The following is a 17,939-nucleotide window of genomic DNA, read 5'->3' as shown; positions in this document are numbered from 1 at the left end:
TCAAATCATTGCCAACTAACAGCCTTAGCACTCTTAGCAAAAGAGTAGGACCTGCTCATGTCTTAAGTCCTCCCCGAGAGAGCACTCAACAAGGAGTCTACTACTTGGGTTCTTTCTTAAGGGAGATCATGGGCAAACACAAACTCTCAGCACCTCAGTTATTTTTGGAAAAAAAGATGATGCCTTCCTTCTGACCTATTCCCAACCTTCCCACCATCCTACACACACACACACACACACACACACACACTCATCTAGAAGAACCTTGAGGGTTAGCAAGAATCCCGAGAGTGCTGTGAGCTCCTTTCCAGGAACTCTGCATAAAAAAAGAACATCTTCTTTTGACAATGACCATCTGGCTATTTAAGGTGATCCTGTACTATTTAAAAGACCAAGTCTTAGGCTCTTCTCAGCTCAAGAAGAGAGAGCTTGGCTGCAGCTAGAGTAAGGGGACAGCCTCCCCTTTCATTGATGGCACAGCTTCCACAGAAGGTAGAGAGCATGCCTCAGCCTGGGCTGGGCTGGGCATCGCCCATCACTTCAGGAAGCTGTTCCCTTCCCAGACAGGCAACCAGGGGCTTGTTCCCAATAGCAACATGAGAAAGTTGACAATGGATGGAGACTGGGAAACGTGTGGTCTGCCACCCTTCCCCCCACCTGATTTCATTCTAACCAGCACAGATTTAAAAAAGATGTACTATATATAGTTACACATATAAATCATATGTAGCTATAAATCAAATATAAATCACATATAGATATAAATCGTACATATAAATATATAAAATTTGTACACGGTTGCATACACATATATGTTAGATATATAGTTTGTTTGTTTTGTTCTGAGTACATACTCCAGGCGCTGAGACTATACTGCACCTGTATTTTAGGCAAAGATGTCTCACAATTGTTTCGAGATGCTAATTGCGATGGCTCCCAGGATTCCCAGCCTGTCTGCCCGCTCTCTGAAAGCTCTTTGAGGGCTCCTTATCATTAGCATTCCCTGAGTTTTCACTCCTTCCTTGCCAGCCATCTGGCCTCTCCGTACTGCAGCTGTAGTCCGCCCTCCCCCTGTCACTCACACCTGAGCCTTTGACATCCCCCACCTGAAGCAAATCCATCCATCAAGAATATCCAAAATTGCAACCATTTTTTCCCCAAAATCTAAAATTAAAATTTTTTTCCTTTTAAACCACGATTAGGTTCCATGCTTAATTTTTTTCTCAAATTCATTATTTATGCTCTTGGAACATATATGGCTGTATACCGGAGAAAAAAATGTCTAACTCCATTTAATCATTTCCCCCAATTAGCGGAGGCCGCTTGCCTCAGTGGTGTGCCTCTTGAACATTTATAATTGTCATTAACCAAAAGAGCAGAGAAGGTCAGAATGCAGAGGCCTTGGAGAGGCAAAGGTTGCAGGTGATTGCACAATGGCGTAAAAGCCTCTGTCTGCTTCTCCCCAGAAGAAGGGTAGATGCCAACTAGCAAGTCCTTGCTCTCAGTCATTAACCCTGGCCAGAGGGACAATTTGAGTGACAGAGAGCCGCCAGAGCACCACTCAAAGGAATACATAAGGTGATGGTATTTGTAGATGCGGGAACCTGGAAACAAGAAGAGAGAAAGGAGAGAGGAAAAGCCAAATAGAAGGGGCTGCTACTGTTCTGAAACTGAGACAGAGCTGGGCCCCGGGGTAGAATTTTCAAGAGAGCTTTTCACATTTCTTACCTTTGGAACCAAGTAATTCTTTCTCCCTCTTTCTTCATTTTTATGGTTGTTGTTACTGCTGCTTTTTCCTTGCTTTTGTTTTAATTGAAGAAATACTGAAAAGCTATTTTATAAAGATACGGCAAGCAACCCATATGACTCAGAACACATCTTCCTTCATTCATAAGGTGACAATTGTGAACTTGTGCTCCAGTGACACAGGGCATGGGACCAGTAAGAGCAATATCCAGACAACAGAGATGAGGTACTAAAACCTCTAACAACATGTGGTGTAACAAAATCACCAAGTCAATTTTCCACTCAATGGCATTGCAATCAAAAAAAAAAATTCTTAACTCTCCACTCATTTGCCCCTTGCCAGCAGTGGCACACCAGATAGAGGTGTGAGGGAGTCGTGCTGAAAAATACAAGAAAATAAAGCCCAGTGGCTTTATTAAAGTCAGAGCAGCAGGTCCATCCACTGCACACACCATAGGTTGTCTTACGAAAGACAATGCAGCGACATACGTCAACATATTTCACTGGCACTTATCAAGTGTCTGCTTTACGCCAAGTTTTAACATACAATTTCTCATGTAGCCTTCTGTCCTGGGCTGAATTGTGCCCTCCCCCACCAAAAAATTCATATGTTCAAGGCCTAACCCCCAGTACCTCAGAATGTGACTGTATTTGGAGACAGGGCCTTTAAAGAGGTAGTTAAGGTAAAAATAAGGCTGTTAGGGTCATCCTAATCAAATTAGACTGGTGTCCTTACAAGAAGAGGAGATCAGGACACAGACCGAGGGAAAACTGTCTGAAAACACAAGGAGTAGACAGCCATCTACAAGCCAAGGAGAGAGGCCTCAGGGGAAAGCAACCCTGCTGACCCCTCGATCTTGGACTTCCAGCCTCCAGAATTATGAGGGAATAAATTTCTGTTATTTAAGCTCCCACTCTGTGGTATTTTGCATGGCAGCCCTAGTAGACTAACGCACCTTCTCAACAGCCTGTATATTCAGTGTAGAAGCGAGGACACAAAGGCTCAGTGACGGAAAGTAACTTGCTCGGAAACAAAATTATGAGGTGGCAGAGCAGGAATGAAAACACACCTTCTGGCTTTGACTCAGAGGCCTTGAAAAGAGAATGGAGTTTCCCAGCCCCTAAAGACAGGAGAAGCACTGGACAAAACGTCCCTTCTCCACAGATGGGCAGGCATTCCCCTTAAACCTGCCACCCGGGGTGGCTCCAGAGAAAGTATTGACGGGGAGGTCAGTGAGGGGCTGCGAAGAAGCCGGCCCGTCTCCTGCCGTTGGTGGGGAGCGCCCCTTCCGCCAGACTTCCCAGCGTGGAGAGGCAGTCAGAGGAGCCGACTCCCGAGCAGATTTTGGGCAAGTTCTCCTCTCAGAGTTTCACGTGTATTACACCAGATAATCCTCACCACTGTGCCCGGAGCTCGGGACTACTGCTTTTCCCATTTTACAGGTGAGAAGCCCGAGATGCAGAGGCGAAGTAACTGGCTCAGGGTCATCAGCCAGCAAGAGGCAGAGCAGGTCGAGAGCCCAGGAGGGCACAAGGGCCCCAGGGCTGCCCAGTGCACAAAACCACTTCTGGAGTGTGGGGTCCTGGGGCAGAATTCCACGCTGGGAACTTTATAGAAAAGAAGTGAAGGCCATTCCAAACTGACAGTATATAAACTAAATGGGAAAAGATCCTGTAGTTTGGGGAGCCGCTGTAATTCTCTTTTCATGGTTCCAGAAAGTCAATGAGGGGCTAAAGACCAAAAAATGCTAAGGGCCTCCCCCTCCCCACCATTCAGTGGGACTGTAGTTATTTTTACATGAAATTTAAGGGAAATTGCATAAAGAAAGAAAAAACCCCACAACTTTCCAGACATTAGTTAACAGTCTTTCTTATCCCCTCATGATACCCTTGTGAGGTAGACAAGAAGGTGTTTTCGTAATGCTCACCCACTCCTCCTCCTCCCCAACAGTGAAAATGAGGATCAATGAAGCAAATGACGTGCTCGCAATCCAGGCAGCGACAGGGCTCCTCCATGGGGTTTCCCTGACCTTCCATGACCTTCCCTAACTCCACGCCCCACCCACCTCCCAGTTCACTGCTGCTGTTTCTGTGAAACGCTTCCCACATTCACCTCCTGGTTCTCCGTTGTCACAGGCCAGCTCTCATGGTGTCATGGTTTTCTCTTCTCCTCAGGTCTTCTGGTTTGTCTAAGGCTGACAAGGCTTTTAGGATCCTCCAAAAACTATGAAATTTACTCAGAAAAAAAATGCACATAAAAATCTCCATGGAAGTTTTCGTGCAGTTGCTAGAGATTCACAGACCTCCAGAACACGGACACAGGCACCTGGGAGACAACCCTGCCCTCGATGTTTCCCTCTCCTTCTCTAACAAACTTGAAGTCTTTTCTCTTTGTCCATTTTCCCCACCACGTTCCCCTCCAGTACATATGCTTGCCCTCCATTGCAGTCATTCAGGGAAGGTCTCTGCCTCAGACAGCGTCCTTTTGCGCTGGTTGTGCTATTTTGTGCTACTTCCTGTCTGAACATTCTAGTCTCTCTTCGCCTCCACTTCTCATGGAAACTCTATTGACTCCTGCATTCTATCTATCACCCACATGCAAACTGATCATTTCTATAACTGTGGTGCCTTCACTTAAACATTATATTAAACTCTCACTAAATATGAGCTTGAAAATAGGTGATGAAACACAAGAGAAAATGAGACACGGGTGTGCTCTCGTAGAGTTTACAGATGAGTAAAAAAGATGAAATCAGACAATTACAAATTCGACCCACTACCCTACTGAAATAGAGAAGTGCGGGTTCTTTGGGAGCATGCAGCAGAGGGACCTAAAGGAAGTTGCTGAATGGGCTGCCCTGAGAAAGAGGTGTCTCCAGCGAAACCTGAAGAAGGATCGGGGTGGTCAGGCCAAGCGGGAGGGACAAACCTGGCGGCGCAAAGAGCTTGTTGGCTTCCAGAGTTAGGCGAGCTTGGCTGAGCTGAGAATCTGCAGAAGCCAGGATGACAGGCACAAGGTGAGAGGACACAGAAGCCAGATGGTGGCCATGCTGAAAGCCACCAAAAGGACTGTGCATTATATCCCAAGGATAATACGACCTGATAAAGGGTTTTAAATAGAAGAGAGCCATGGTCTGATATGGGGGAGAAGCTGAGAGCTTCTTTTACTTTTTATTTTAAATTTTTGGATATGCAATACATTCACATGTTTTCAAAAACCAGAAAGTATGAAAAGGTATGCAGCAAAAGGTCTTTCCTAGCCCCCAGTTCACCTTGCGTATAGTTTCTTATGTCTCCTTCCCGACCTTTTTTTATTTTTATAGAAGCAATTAAGACTAGAGACTCTTGTTTTTTTCCTTATATATTCAGAAAGTAGCATAGCATGCAGTGTTCCGTACCTTGAATTGTTTGTGATAGCTTTTGACTGTTTTGCATATTGTCGATTTAGCTCTTCTATCAGTATTAGTATTAGTCACCTTTTCACAAATGTGAGTTTCTCCTCCCCTACCAGATGGTAAGCTTCTGAGGGGCAGAAGCTGTGTCCTGTTCAATTTTGCATGAGGTAGGTGTTCAGTAAAGTGTGTTGAATCGAAGTAGATGATGACAAAGTATCTTTGCTGAATAACTCAGTTACTATTGAAAAGAACAAATGCTTTCTCTGGCCTATTTTCTTGCATTTTTTACTTTTAATTATGCCACTTTTCCAACATTCACAAAAGTAGACAGTATATATAATGAACTCCCATGTACCCATCCACTACCTTCAACAATTGTCAACATTCTGGCAATCTCGATTCTCATCTATCCCCACCACACGTCCACTTTAGGGAAGGAGAGTGCTGTGGTATTTTAAAACAAATGCAAGACATCAGGTCATTTCCTCTGTAAATACCCACTTTCAACGGATAAAGCCTTTGCTCTAAGAAAATGAGCACATGCCAACAAAATTAACAGTAGTTCTTTAGTATCATCTAATACCCATTCCATTGTCAGATTTTCCTGATTTTCTCAAAAATGTCTTTATACAGTTGGCTTACTGGAATCAGGAGTCACACAAGGCCTACAGATAATATATGGTCATTGTGTTTATAGTTCTAACATCTCTTCCATTCCATCACTGTCTTCTCCTCTCTTTCTGTCTCTCTCTCTTTTACGCCACTGATTTGTTAGACACAGCAGGTCATTTGTCCTGCACCGTGTCCCACATTCTGCATTTGGCTGACTGCTTCTTTGCAGGTTCATATAACTTGTTCTCTATCTGCCACATTTTCCTAGAAACCGGCGAGATTTGTGTTTTGAAAACTTTATCCAAGCTGCTATGTGGAGAACTGATTGAAGGGTGGGAGAGTGGACAATGAGAGGCTATGTTAGTTGCCCAGGCAGGAGACAATAGCTCTCTAGATTACAGCAATGGTATGTTGCTTCAGGGGCTGCATGGACAGAGAAATGGGCCGATTCAAGAAATACTTGGGAGATAGGATCAACAAGACTTGTTGACCAATTGGAAAGAAGTGTGCTTTTCAATGCTCTGTTAAGAATCTGGGCCTCACCATGAGACAAACCAAAAAGGCTGCTTTCTCCTGGAAAAGCATTTACATGTTTACTGACTCTCTCCTCACAATTATCATTTATGACAAGTTTTAAGTGCATACAAAGTTGTAGTGTTATTGTTGGTATTAAATTTTATTGCCGTGGCTTTAAAACGTAAACAAAAATAACTCCTTAAGTAGTTGGAAAGTGTAATGATACTCTTGGGAATAGATTTTACTGCTATGGATACTATAAAGCATAAAGACAATAAATTTAAATTGCAGTATTAGTACTGGGAATATATTTTATTGCTTTGGCTAGAACACAAAGAAGCAGGATTCATAACTCATTTTTTTTTCCCCAGTAGCAGGTTTATATGCAATGACCCTAGGTCTGGTGTGTATGGAGGATCAAAGGTCACCAGCATCACAGGTCGTGTGACAGGTGAGCAACCTGGGCTGATGGAAGAAAGTATAGAGAGGCTTGATTCTTACAGGTGATCAGGGAGGCAGAGAGAAGCAGGTCCAGTCAGGAGCAGGAAGTGCAGATGGTCACATGGCACTGAGGAAGGGTCACCTGGGGGGAACTGCTCTGATCCCCGCTCCACTGAGATGTCTCTGCATCCGCCCACCAGCACATCCCACTGCGTCAATTGCATCCGGTTCTGAAAACAAGCTCCACAGACCAAGGGCTGGTTTGGGTTTTGGTGTTGTATGGTCTTTTGCCTTGTGGACACTGCCTGCGGCTCCCTCTGTGTCCCTGTCAGTGGAGGAGCCACCATGCACCCAGCCAGAAACCTAGAAGTCATTTTTGACTCTCCTCTCCCACACCCCTGGTCATCAGCCCTGCCGGTTCCGGCTCCCCAAATATCTCTCACATCAGTACCTATCTCTCCACTCCATTTCAGGCCACCATCATCTCTTACTGGCACTGTCATTACAGCCTCTTTACTGCTTCGGATTTTGCTCCTTGCAATCCACCCTCCACGCTCATGGTAATAATAATGACCACCATTTACTGAGCATTAATAATGTGCCAGGGACTGTGCTAAGCACCTTATACCAGTATCTCACTTGACCCTCACAACTTCCCTGTGTTGGATGGATAACTCTTTTTTGTAAATGAGGAAACTGAGTTCAGAGGTTAAATATTAAAAGACATCGTGTAAGGGCCGGCCCCGTGGCTTAGCGGTTAAGTGCGCACGCTCCGCTACTGGCAGCCCTGGTTTGGATCCTGGGCGCGCACCAACGCACCACTTCTCTGACCGTGCTGAGGCCGCGTCCCACAGCAACTAGAAGCATGTGCAGCTATGACATACAACTATCTACTGGGGCTTTGGGGAAAAAAAAGGAGGAGGATTGGCAATAGATGTTAGCTCAGAGCCGGTCTTCCTCAGCAAAAAGAGGAGGATTAGCATGGATGTTAGCTCAGGGCTGATCTTCCTCACCAAAAAAAAAAAAAGACATCGTGTAGTTATGAAAATCACCAGGGAAAGGAAAAAATATATCTTTTTAGATCATTTACTATTCTTCAATACTCCCTGTTGCCATTTCTTCCCTCCTTCCTTTCTACCTTCCTTTCACAGATAAACTCCTTAGCATGAAACACACGAGCACTGCCAGTTTTTCCAGACTCATCCATCACCACAACCCCAAGCAATCGTAGCTCTCACTAACCAAGTAACTTGGAGGTCTTAGAATACCAATTGCCCTCGTTATTCCTCTCATCTAGAATGTAACTCCTTTCCCTTTTGTTGTCTAACTTCCTTTCATCCTTTGAGATTTATTTTAGAAAACATCTCCAGCAAGAAGCCCACTTTTAAGCTATACACTTCCAAACACCATGAACATGCGGGCACGCGCACAACACACACACACACACACACACACAAACGGCTCAACCTTTGGCTCCCCTCTTGGCTCCTACTGTACCCTGGGCGTCTCCCAGTCACGGTGCTTATCATACTACATTGTAATAGTATAAAATACAATGAATTCAACAGTAATTGTTAGAACAATGAGACATAAGAAATATCAGGTCATGCTTTTATTCAGTCTGAGGAATCATATACTATGTCTCAAATTCAATCAGCAATTACTCACCTGTTTTCATTCTAACGCCCAACAAAATGTTACCTATAAACTCCCGGCAGAGTATAACTGACACTAAGAGAATAAGCAGTTCCTTTCAGGCACTTCAGCAAAGTACTTGGAGAATAGCACCCTAGCAACCACACAAATACATATTGGGAGTACTGTTTACTTTGTTACGGTAAACTTGGAATGCTTCAAGTAGTTAAGGAAATTAGAAGGGTTAGTAAGTGGGAATCCTCCCAAATGCCAGCGTCACCCTAACTTCTGTGGGCTTCTTGTTTGGGAGAGAACTCCTAAATTCCCAACTCATGTGAGGCTCTGTTCTCTGTAGTTGGTCCCCATTGAGGTCATAAACTCCCAGAGTCAGAGTATGGAATTCGGGAATACCGCAAGTGGGAGAAGCTGACAGGAACCAAGCCTCTGACGGCGCAGGTTCCTGCCTCCCTTTCTGTTTCCACAGAAACGGCCATCCCATCAGCAAAAATAAGTCCGAGATCCTTCCACATTGTTTTCCTTTCTTCTTCCTTTGAGATAACCCCTCAAGGTTTTGCTAATTAGAGAAAACAGGCTTGCGGCTGAAACTTAGAATGTTCGAGAAGTCAAATATCCTCCTAGTGGAAACAGCATGTTTCTACTCCATCCACACATCGGCCTGCTCTGGGGACAGCCACCCGCTCTCCTCTGGGGTGAGGTGCTCACAACCTTTGGCTCAACGATCATCTTCCAGTCACTTCCGGCACTCGGGTAACCTTGATGACTGCACACGTTGCTGGGTATTCATGATGGTCCCTATCAAACTGAGATGAATGTGTTCCATAATGTCTGTTTTTATTACATTAGGCTGGGAAGATGAAATCAAAAGGACCACTTTCAACAAAAACGTCCTGTGTCGACCGTTCAATACTCTTGCTGCAGGCCCGGGTGATTGCCCTCATTGTACGCTGGATAAAGGCTAACAGTCCAGCCGCCTGCTAGTTGACAAGGCTGTTCTCACGCCAGCAGGTTGCTCTGGCTTTTTTTTTTTTTTTCACAGTAGCCTTCTAATTCCACCAAACCCACTGGATTAACAAAAACCTGAAAGTAAAATGGCACAAAATGATATCCCTGCATGACTTACTATTATACTTTGCAACCTCCAATTACACCGGTGCGATCTAAATGCCCCAAAACATTATTTCATTAATTCAAGCCGTTTCCGAACTGGTAAATATTTTCTCTGCTTAATTTTCTGTTATTATCAGTTTTCAGCAGAGACTTATGAGGCCGGCAAAGACCACCTGAAGGATGTAGTGCGGAGCCAACTGCAGTCAAGATGACAGGACAGTGAGGGGCTGGCACGGGAATGGGGAGGAGAGTTGACGAAGTTGATTTGGAGAGAAGAAGAGAGAAAGAGATCACGAGAGGGAGACCAGCGGAGATCAAGGAGGAGCTCTCCGGTCGGGGAGACCGAGCCGAGCCGCCTGGTCTCGTGCCTGTGGCCGGCACTGGGTAATTATCTCAGAAGCACCGTCCAGCAAAGCCCCGCGCCGCGGACATCGCGCATGCGCAGGACCCTGGCCTCGCCGCTGCTGTCAAGACCAGTGTTGGAGGTGTCCTCGGGTCTCCGAGTCCACCCCTTTAAAGAGATTTCCTCCTGTGACTGAATCCTTGGACCAATAAAGATGCACAGTGTGTAGTTAATCTACTTTATAAGAGAAAAAAATGTCCTAACATTCTTAGTTGGTCTAAAATCTTCCTTCTGTAAAACTGCTTTCCGGGGTTGGGAAAGAGGATTTGGGGGAGGATTGTGGAGTTTGGACACAGACGAACAGTATGTGTGTTCGTGGGCAGCTCGGCGATGGGAAGGCGAGGAGCGGAAGGCTTACAGGATGTATCTCAGTCCCTGGCTCATGTCGGGGCAGGGTGGTGGTTAAGAGGAGGGATTTTGGAAAAAGAAAGACCTAGATTCCAGTAGCGGCTTTGCCACTTACTAGCTGTCACCTGGAGTAAGGTATTAAATTTCTGCAAGCCACCACTTCCTCAGCCATGCGAAGGAAATAAAAATAGCACCTACCTCATAGAGTTGCTGTGAGAACCAGATGCGATGACGCAGGTAAAGAGCTTAGCACATTGCTGGGCACCTATTTGACCTGAAATGAAGGTTAGATAGCATTATTTGAAGCAAAATAAAAAATATGACTAGCACTAGACCTCATGTGTCTATGAGTGAGGAAAAGGGTGGTCATTTTAGGGTTGTAATTCTCATTAACGAATACTGGGAAGCTCCATGTTGGCGGGTACATCTTTCTAACATCAGGGGCTAGAATGGGAGAGACGCTCTAGAGAGATGGAGTCGCTGCACCGTGCCTTCCCGGTGATGAGGATGGACGTTTGCCCCTGTGCGTGAGGGCGGCACCCAGGAAGTGCTGGGAGGGCGGAGTCAGAATGCAGGTGGGGTTGAAGCCAAAGGAGGTGGGGAAGAACTTGCTGGAATGCAGGTTAAGCTGAAAGTTCTCCTTTCCAGAACAACAAATATCTCCTGGAAAATGTCATGTTCTAACCTCAAGGGCAGCTCTGCCAGGAAGAAGAGCCTGTACCCTCGGGTCCTGTGGGTGGAGCGTTGGGGAGCAGAGGGTCTTTGGAGCTCAGGGGTATTGTGCTCTCCTGGATTCACAACTGTTTGCACAATTACATAACAACAGACAACAGAAAAGGTGCCAATTCACTCTTCAAAGGCACATGAACACACCTCATTCCTGGGGCTGGCGGGCAGCGCTCACATATCACAAGCTCTGATCCCCACTTCCTGCTCCCTGGGGAACCTTCTTCAGTGTCCAGAACCCTCCCCAGGGGCATCCCTCCACCGCTCTCCTTTGGATGGAGCAACAGCTCCTTGCTGATGAGGACTCAGGATCACCACATACGTCTGTGGCAGCAGAGGCTTCCGCAAATACTGGCCCTTGGTCTCTTTGCCCTCCCTGGCTGCCAAGGAGAGAATCCAGCTGCATCTCGGAAAACAATTCCACTCAGCAAACAATGCCATGCCCCGGCTAGTCATAATGAGGTCTGGTTCAAATGTTGGCACACACACAAAATATTAATTAAAATAACGTGCATGATAAATAATATTGGGATCCAAAGCACAGGACTCCTCTCAAATCACGGTTGGTAATTATGTGAGCGCCTGCTAACCCACACTCAGAATTCCAGTGTTGCTTACATGACAAAATTAGTCTCGGGGAGGTGACCTTGAGAGGTCGTCTTGTTGAGCATCCTCCTGCTTATAAACTAAAGTGTCTAAACAACCCCAGAAGAAGAGTGTCCGTCCTAATTTTCAAGCGCTAAGGAAAGAAATTCTTTGAGACCTCAATAATTCAATTTAACAATAAATATTTGAGTAGCAGCTAGTGTAAGGCTCTCTGCTTAGCACTGGGGATAAGGGGTAGGGGGTTGGGTGAGGGAACCATGGTTCATGCTTTCAAGAAGTAACTGGTTATGTTTAATACTTGTCCCAGATAGAAAGTCCTTCTATATGCCTCACCTAAATCTTTCACGTTGCTGTTAAAAACCCACAAATTGCCACTTGTTTCATCCTTGACTGAGGACCTCACAGGATTCCAGTTCTAATGCTTCTGGTTCCTTCATTAGGTACCACGGGCCAGGGGTAGGGCTGATGACAGGTAAATGTCCCTTGTACTTCCGCTCACTGCTGAGATCCTGACATAAGATTCCCACCAACTCCAACACAGCAAAGAAATCGCGTGCCACCTACTTTATCTAGACCTTTTAAATTATTACCAAATTTGACATTTATTGCCCTAGTTAGTACAGAAACCTAACTGGGAGAAAAAAAGATCCCATTATTTTGATTCCACAACTATTTTCTGTCTGTGGCTCCGTCAACATTTCGGCATCTCGTTAAACGTATTTAATTTCATTCCCTCAACAATAACCCACGTACCACACCAGTGACCACCACTTCGGTGTCCCAGCCCCTAAATTCTATTAGTGTTCAGAAGGCCTCATGGTTGCAACATAATGTTCAATCAGTGCAGAGAAATTAATTAAATTAAAATTATTTTTATTGTGGTTTAATTAGCTTGATTTAATTACTTTGTTCACTGACTGAGCATTCTGTTGTTACGGCCAGATCCTCGCTCGCATTCGTGGCATGAATGTTCCCATAGAATTACCCATTTTCTCTGTTCAGCCATTGGAGCAGGCTGGGGGAGTTTGCCAGAAACTCACGATTTATCACAATCAGCATCATCACAAATTATAGGAAGCATCCAGCAATATGATAACTTCTAAATGAAGTGTCTGAAAGCAGGTCACACCACCAGCCTCAGCTTTTAATCCGTCATATTTTATAGTCAGCCTGACACTCCGCCCAATTGGCCGGCCCTGCTTTATCACTGGGCGGCCCTGGCGAGCTGCTGCCTCTGAGCGCCCGCCCTCGTAAGAAGTCCAGCGCCTCAACAGGCTGCCGTCCTTACAGAAGCCCTGCCCGGCCCTCCTTGGCCTCCCTGCAGCCCCGACTCCACACCCACTGACGCTCCTGCTTTCTCTCCCTTGGAGCTGGGGGCCCTGCACCCGAGCTTCACAAACTGCAATTCGGCCTTTCCCTTGATTCCCAATGTAGGCAACAAACCACAGAGCATTAGCAGTCCCTGGGACCTGGTCCCCAGAGAGCACCAGATAGTTCCATGATCACATTACAGCTACTATACATGCCTTGGAAACTTCTACATTCATCACTACTTCAAAACAATAACAGTGGGTATCAGACCCCCCTCCCCTAGTAGGTCGCACGTGAGCTCAACCTTCTTCACCGCAGGTCCCTCCACAGTGCAGTGTGTACACAAGCTGGGCCACAGCAGCCTCCCCACTAGTGTTTTCCAAAAATAAAATCAGCTCTAACTCGCCTATATTTGAAATGTGTCGTCTTGATTAACGTGCTCAAAGCTGCACAAAGTTGTTTTCTTATGTTCTAACAACTGTATTTCAATACATTTGGCTTTCTGCGGGATCTTATGTATTTTATTTTATGATTTGAAACCATTTTCCTTGAGAAGTGATCCATAGGCTTTGCCAGACTGCTCTAACAATAGAGGCCTTAGCTGTTTTGTCCCTGTATGAGTTTCCTGTGGCTGCTGTGACAAGTTACCACAACTTGGTGGCTTCAAACTACAGAAACTTATTCTCTCACCATTCTGGATGCCACAAGTTCAACATCAGCCTCACTGAGCAGAAATCAAGGTGCCGTCAGGCCGTCCTCCCTCCAGAGACTCCAGAGGAGAATCCATTCTTTGCCTCTTCCAGCTTCTAGTGGCTGCCAGCATTCTTTTGCTTGTGGCCACATTGCTCCAATCTCTGCCTCCATCTCCACATTGCCTACTCTTCTATGTGCATCATCTCCCTCTGCCTTTCTCTTAGAAGGACACTTTTTGTGGGGTGGGCACTGAGGAAGATTGGCCCTGAGCTAACATCTGTGCCCATCTTCCTCTATTTTATGTGGGACACCTGCCACAGCATGGCTTGATAGGTGGTGTGTAGGTCTGCACCCAGGATCTGAACCTGCGAACCCCGGGCCACTGAAGTGGAGCACACAAACATAACCACTAGGCCACTGGGCTGGCCCCTATAAGGATACTTTCGATGGCATTTAAGGCCCAACTGGATAATCCAGGATAATCTCCTCATCTCAAGGTCCTTAATTTAATTACATCTTCAAAGGCTCTTTTTCCAAAAAAGGCAACATTGACAGGTTCCAGGGATTAGGGCCTGATATTTTGGGGGCCACCATTCAGTCCACTGTAAGTTTCTCTGGTTAATTCTTTATTGACCATACAATTCTGACCTTGAGTCTGATGACATAAGGGACATAAAGAGATTTCAAAGATGTGACAAAGCTGGTACCAAATTAAAATAGATGTCCATGCCAAAGCCCATTAAAATTAGTTGAGTTAATGTGATAGTTAAAGAGAAAGCAAGGCCATCAAAAGATTAAGTTCTCACCAAGGCCCAGGAGAGGAAACAGGCCTGTTTCTTCACCTCCAGATGAAGAAAGCACAGGCTTTGCAAACCTTGCCGCTAGAACACGTGCGGTTCTTGGGCCCTGAAGATCTCACAGGGCTCAGGCTGGCAGTTCTGTTTCTCCCTCCTGCACCTCTTGTCCTGCCCCGAGGGCACTGTATTTATGTGTGCTGCAATGTGCTGAATGAGGAACTTACACCGCTGACCAGAAGTGAAAAAGGGCAGAGACTGTGTGTTTTTCAATTAAACAGAACAAGAGGAAGTAAGTGTGAACTTCGACATGACATATTTAGGCTACTGCTTAGAAAAGAGTCCCTACAGTCAGGTGTGCCGCACCAGAGTTCATTTCCAAGTGGAGTTCTAGAACCGCCTCTTCTGGACATCGTGAAAATGGTGCACCGGCTGAGCCAGTGCAGCCTCATATCATTCTCTGGTCTCCAAGTCAGACCTGGCTTCCTGCCCCAGCTTTGCCTCTTCTCTTGTGATTTTATTCACAAAACCAGACCTCTCTAAGGGCCAGTTTCTCATCTGGGGCAGATGTACTGCATGGGCTCCTTAAAGGCAGAACTCACTCTTATTTTTCTGTGTGCAGCTTTGAGCACATTGCCTGGCACACAGAGGACCCTCAATAAATATTCATTTCCTTGAACTGAGTGTCTGCCTTATCTAACTCAGAGACTCAAAGCGATACTGGGCACACCCCCTCTGAAGATCACTCCGAAACTCTGCACAGACAGAAGGCATCAGCGTTGCCACAGGTGTTGCTGCTCTTGCACTAAATCATTTTGCAAGGTCCCTTCCAGCCATGTGATACTTTCATCCCTTTTAAAATTAGCCTCAGAGAGTGCACATCTGCACTGGAACTGAGTAAAAAAAGATCTCCGTTACTCACTCTCTTCAGTTCAGAGGGTATGCCCTATTGAGGGGACTGTGTGCAGACCTTGGTGCCCATCATCAGCCTGGAAAGACCTTTGAGATTACTGAGTTCAACATCCTCCCTTTACAGATAGGAAAACTGAGAGCTCTCCAGTGTCACATGGCTGGTTAGCCGCAAAGAACCCAAGCAGCTCGAACCCACTTCTACTGTCTTCTAGTCCACTGCTTTCTCCATTTATTATCCTCCTTCTTTAACCCAAGGTCTTCACTTGGCCTTATAAAACTGGTCCAATGCACCAGCTCACAACTGAGTGTTCCAAGCCATCAAAGAGGAGAGTATGTTACAGAGTCCTCTCACACAGGCTGGGTTGTGAGAACCCATAAAAAAAACCATCACAAGATATTCTGAAAAAATGTAGAAAGTTTCGGTAGTGCTTGATTTTTCAGTGTCCCATTTTGATTCTCTCTTCTTGCCTTCCCTTATTTTTCAGTTATTTTCTTAGTAGTTATCTTGAGAATTACAAATAACATCTTAAATTTATAACAACCCAGTTTGAATAATAGCAACTTAGTTTCAATAGTATACAAACACTCTGCTCCTACACAGCTCCATTTCTCCCCCTTTATATTGTTATTGTTACAGATTACATATTTATACATTGTATGTCCATTAACATAGACTTATAACCATTGTTTAGTGCATTTGCCTATTAAATCATATAGGAAAAAGAGAGGTTACAAACCATACCAAAAGTGCAATGATACGGGATTCTATATTTACCTATGTAGTTACATTTACCAGTGTGCTTTATTCTTTTTCTAATGGCTTCCATTTACAGTCTACTGTCCTTTCATTTCAGCCTGAAGGACTCCCTTTAACATTTACTGTAAGGCAGGTCTACTAGTAATGAAGTCTCTCAGGTTTTGTTTATCTGGAAATGTCTTAATTTCTCCTTCATTGTTTTCCCTCCCACAGGGAAAGATTCGCCCTGAGATAACTTCTGTTGCCAATTTTCCTCTTTTTTTGTTTTTCTCTCCAAAGTCCCCCCAGTACATGGTTGTATATCCTAGTTGTAAGTCATTCTAGTTCTTCTATGTGAGCCGCCACCACAGCATGGCAACTGACAGGCGGGTGGTGTGGTTCCATGACCAGGAAGCGAACCTGGGCCACCAAAGTGGTGAGCACTGAACTTTAACCACTAGGCCATCAGGGCTGGCTCTCTTCTTCATTCTTTTTTTATTTTTGGTGAGGAAGATTGGCCCTGAGCTAACATCTGTTGCCAATTTTCCTCTTTTTGCTTGAGGAAGGATGTCCCTGAGCTAACATCTGTGCCCATCTTCCTCTATTTTGTATGTGGGATGCCGCCACAGCATGGTTTGATGAGCAGTGTGTAGGTCCATGCCTGGTATCTGAACCTGCAAACCCCAGGCTGCCAAAGCAGAGCACATGAACTCAACCACTACACCACCAGGGCAGCCCTCTCCTTCATTCTTGGAAGTTATTTTGCCATATAGAGAATCCTTGGTTGGCAGTTTCTTTTTTCTTCCAGGACTTTAAATATGTCATCCCACTGCCTTCTGGCCTCCATGGTTTCTGAAGAGAAATAAGCTGTTAATCTTATTGAAGATCCCTTGAACAAGGTGAATCACTTCTCTCTTGCTGCCTTCAAAATTCTCTTTCTCTTTGAGTTTTGACAATTTGACTGTGTGTCTCAAAGTGGATCTCTTTGAGTTTATCCTGCATGGAGTTCATTGAGCTTCTTTGACATGTATATTCATGTGTTTCTTCAGATTTGGGAAGTTTTCAGCTATAATATATTCAATTGTTTTTCTTCCCCTTTCTCTCTTCTCCTCCTGGAACTCCTATATTGTGTGTTGCTCTGTTTGATGATATCTCACACATCCCTCACGCTCTGTTCATTTTTCTTCATTCTTTTCTGTTTCTGCTCCTCTGGATAATTTCAGTTGTCTCATCTTCAGGTTCATTGATCCTTTCTTTTGCCTGCTCAAATCTGCTGTTTAACCCCTCTTCTGGCTTTTCATTTCAGTTATCGTACTTTTCACCTCCAGAATTTCTATTTGGTTCCTTTTATAAGTTCTATATCTTTGTTGATCTTCTCATTTTGTTCATACATTGTTTTCCTGATTCCCTTTAGTTCTTTGTCCATAGTCTCTTTTAGCTCATTGAACATATTTAAGATAGCAAATTTAATGTCTTTGACTAATAATTTGAATGTCTGAGATTCCTTAGGGATTATTTCTGACAAAGTCTTCTTTTCCTGTGAATGGGCCATGTTTCTTTATGTATTTTGTATTTTTGTTTTTGTTGAGAACTGGACATTCTGAGTATTATGTTATGATAACTCTAAAAATCTAATTCTCCCACACCTTGAGGATTGGTGAATCTTGTTTATTGAAAGCTGAAGCCATCCATTTGTAACTTTTCCAAACTATTTTTGCAATGTGTGTATTCCTTGCTTTGTGTGGGCACTCATGTTTCTATTCTGTTATCTGTACAGTCAGCCAGTGACCTGACAAAGATTTCCTTAAATGTCTACCTCCCAAAAGGAGTGAGGGGGAGCAAAAAAAAAAATAGATCTTGTCTCTTTAAATCCCTTCAGAAGCTGCTTCAGCCCGTGATTGGGCACATAGTTCCTGCCAGCTCAATCGCTATTTGGT

At 44.8% G+C, this 17,939-nt stretch overlaps 1 long non-coding RNA gene across 1 annotated transcript in view; it reads right to left on the bottom strand.

The window, feature by feature from the left end:
* Positions 1 to 8,318: 8,318 nt before the first annotated feature.
* LOC131396661 (uncharacterized) overlaps positions 8,319 to 17,939 on the bottom strand; it is a 32,299-nt gene continuing 22,678 nt past the window's right edge. Inside the window, exons 2-3 of the long non-coding RNA XR_009216608.1 lie at positions 10,423 to 10,498; positions 8,319 to 9,443 (exon numbers count right to left, since the gene is read on the bottom strand). This is a non-coding gene — a long non-coding RNA (uncharacterized LOC131396661). The remainder of the gene's footprint in view (positions 9,444 to 10,422; positions 10,499 to 17,939) is intronic.

The sequence above is a fragment of the Diceros bicornis genome, chromosome 33 (assembly GCF_020826845.1).
Source record: "Diceros bicornis minor isolate mBicDic1 chromosome 33, mDicBic1.mat.cur, whole genome shotgun sequence".
Lineage (NCBI taxonomy): Eukaryota > Metazoa > Chordata > Mammalia > Perissodactyla > Rhinocerotidae > Diceros > Diceros bicornis.
Note: the sequence above shows the minus strand (reverse complement) of the source record. Positions and strands in the feature narration are given on the sequence as shown.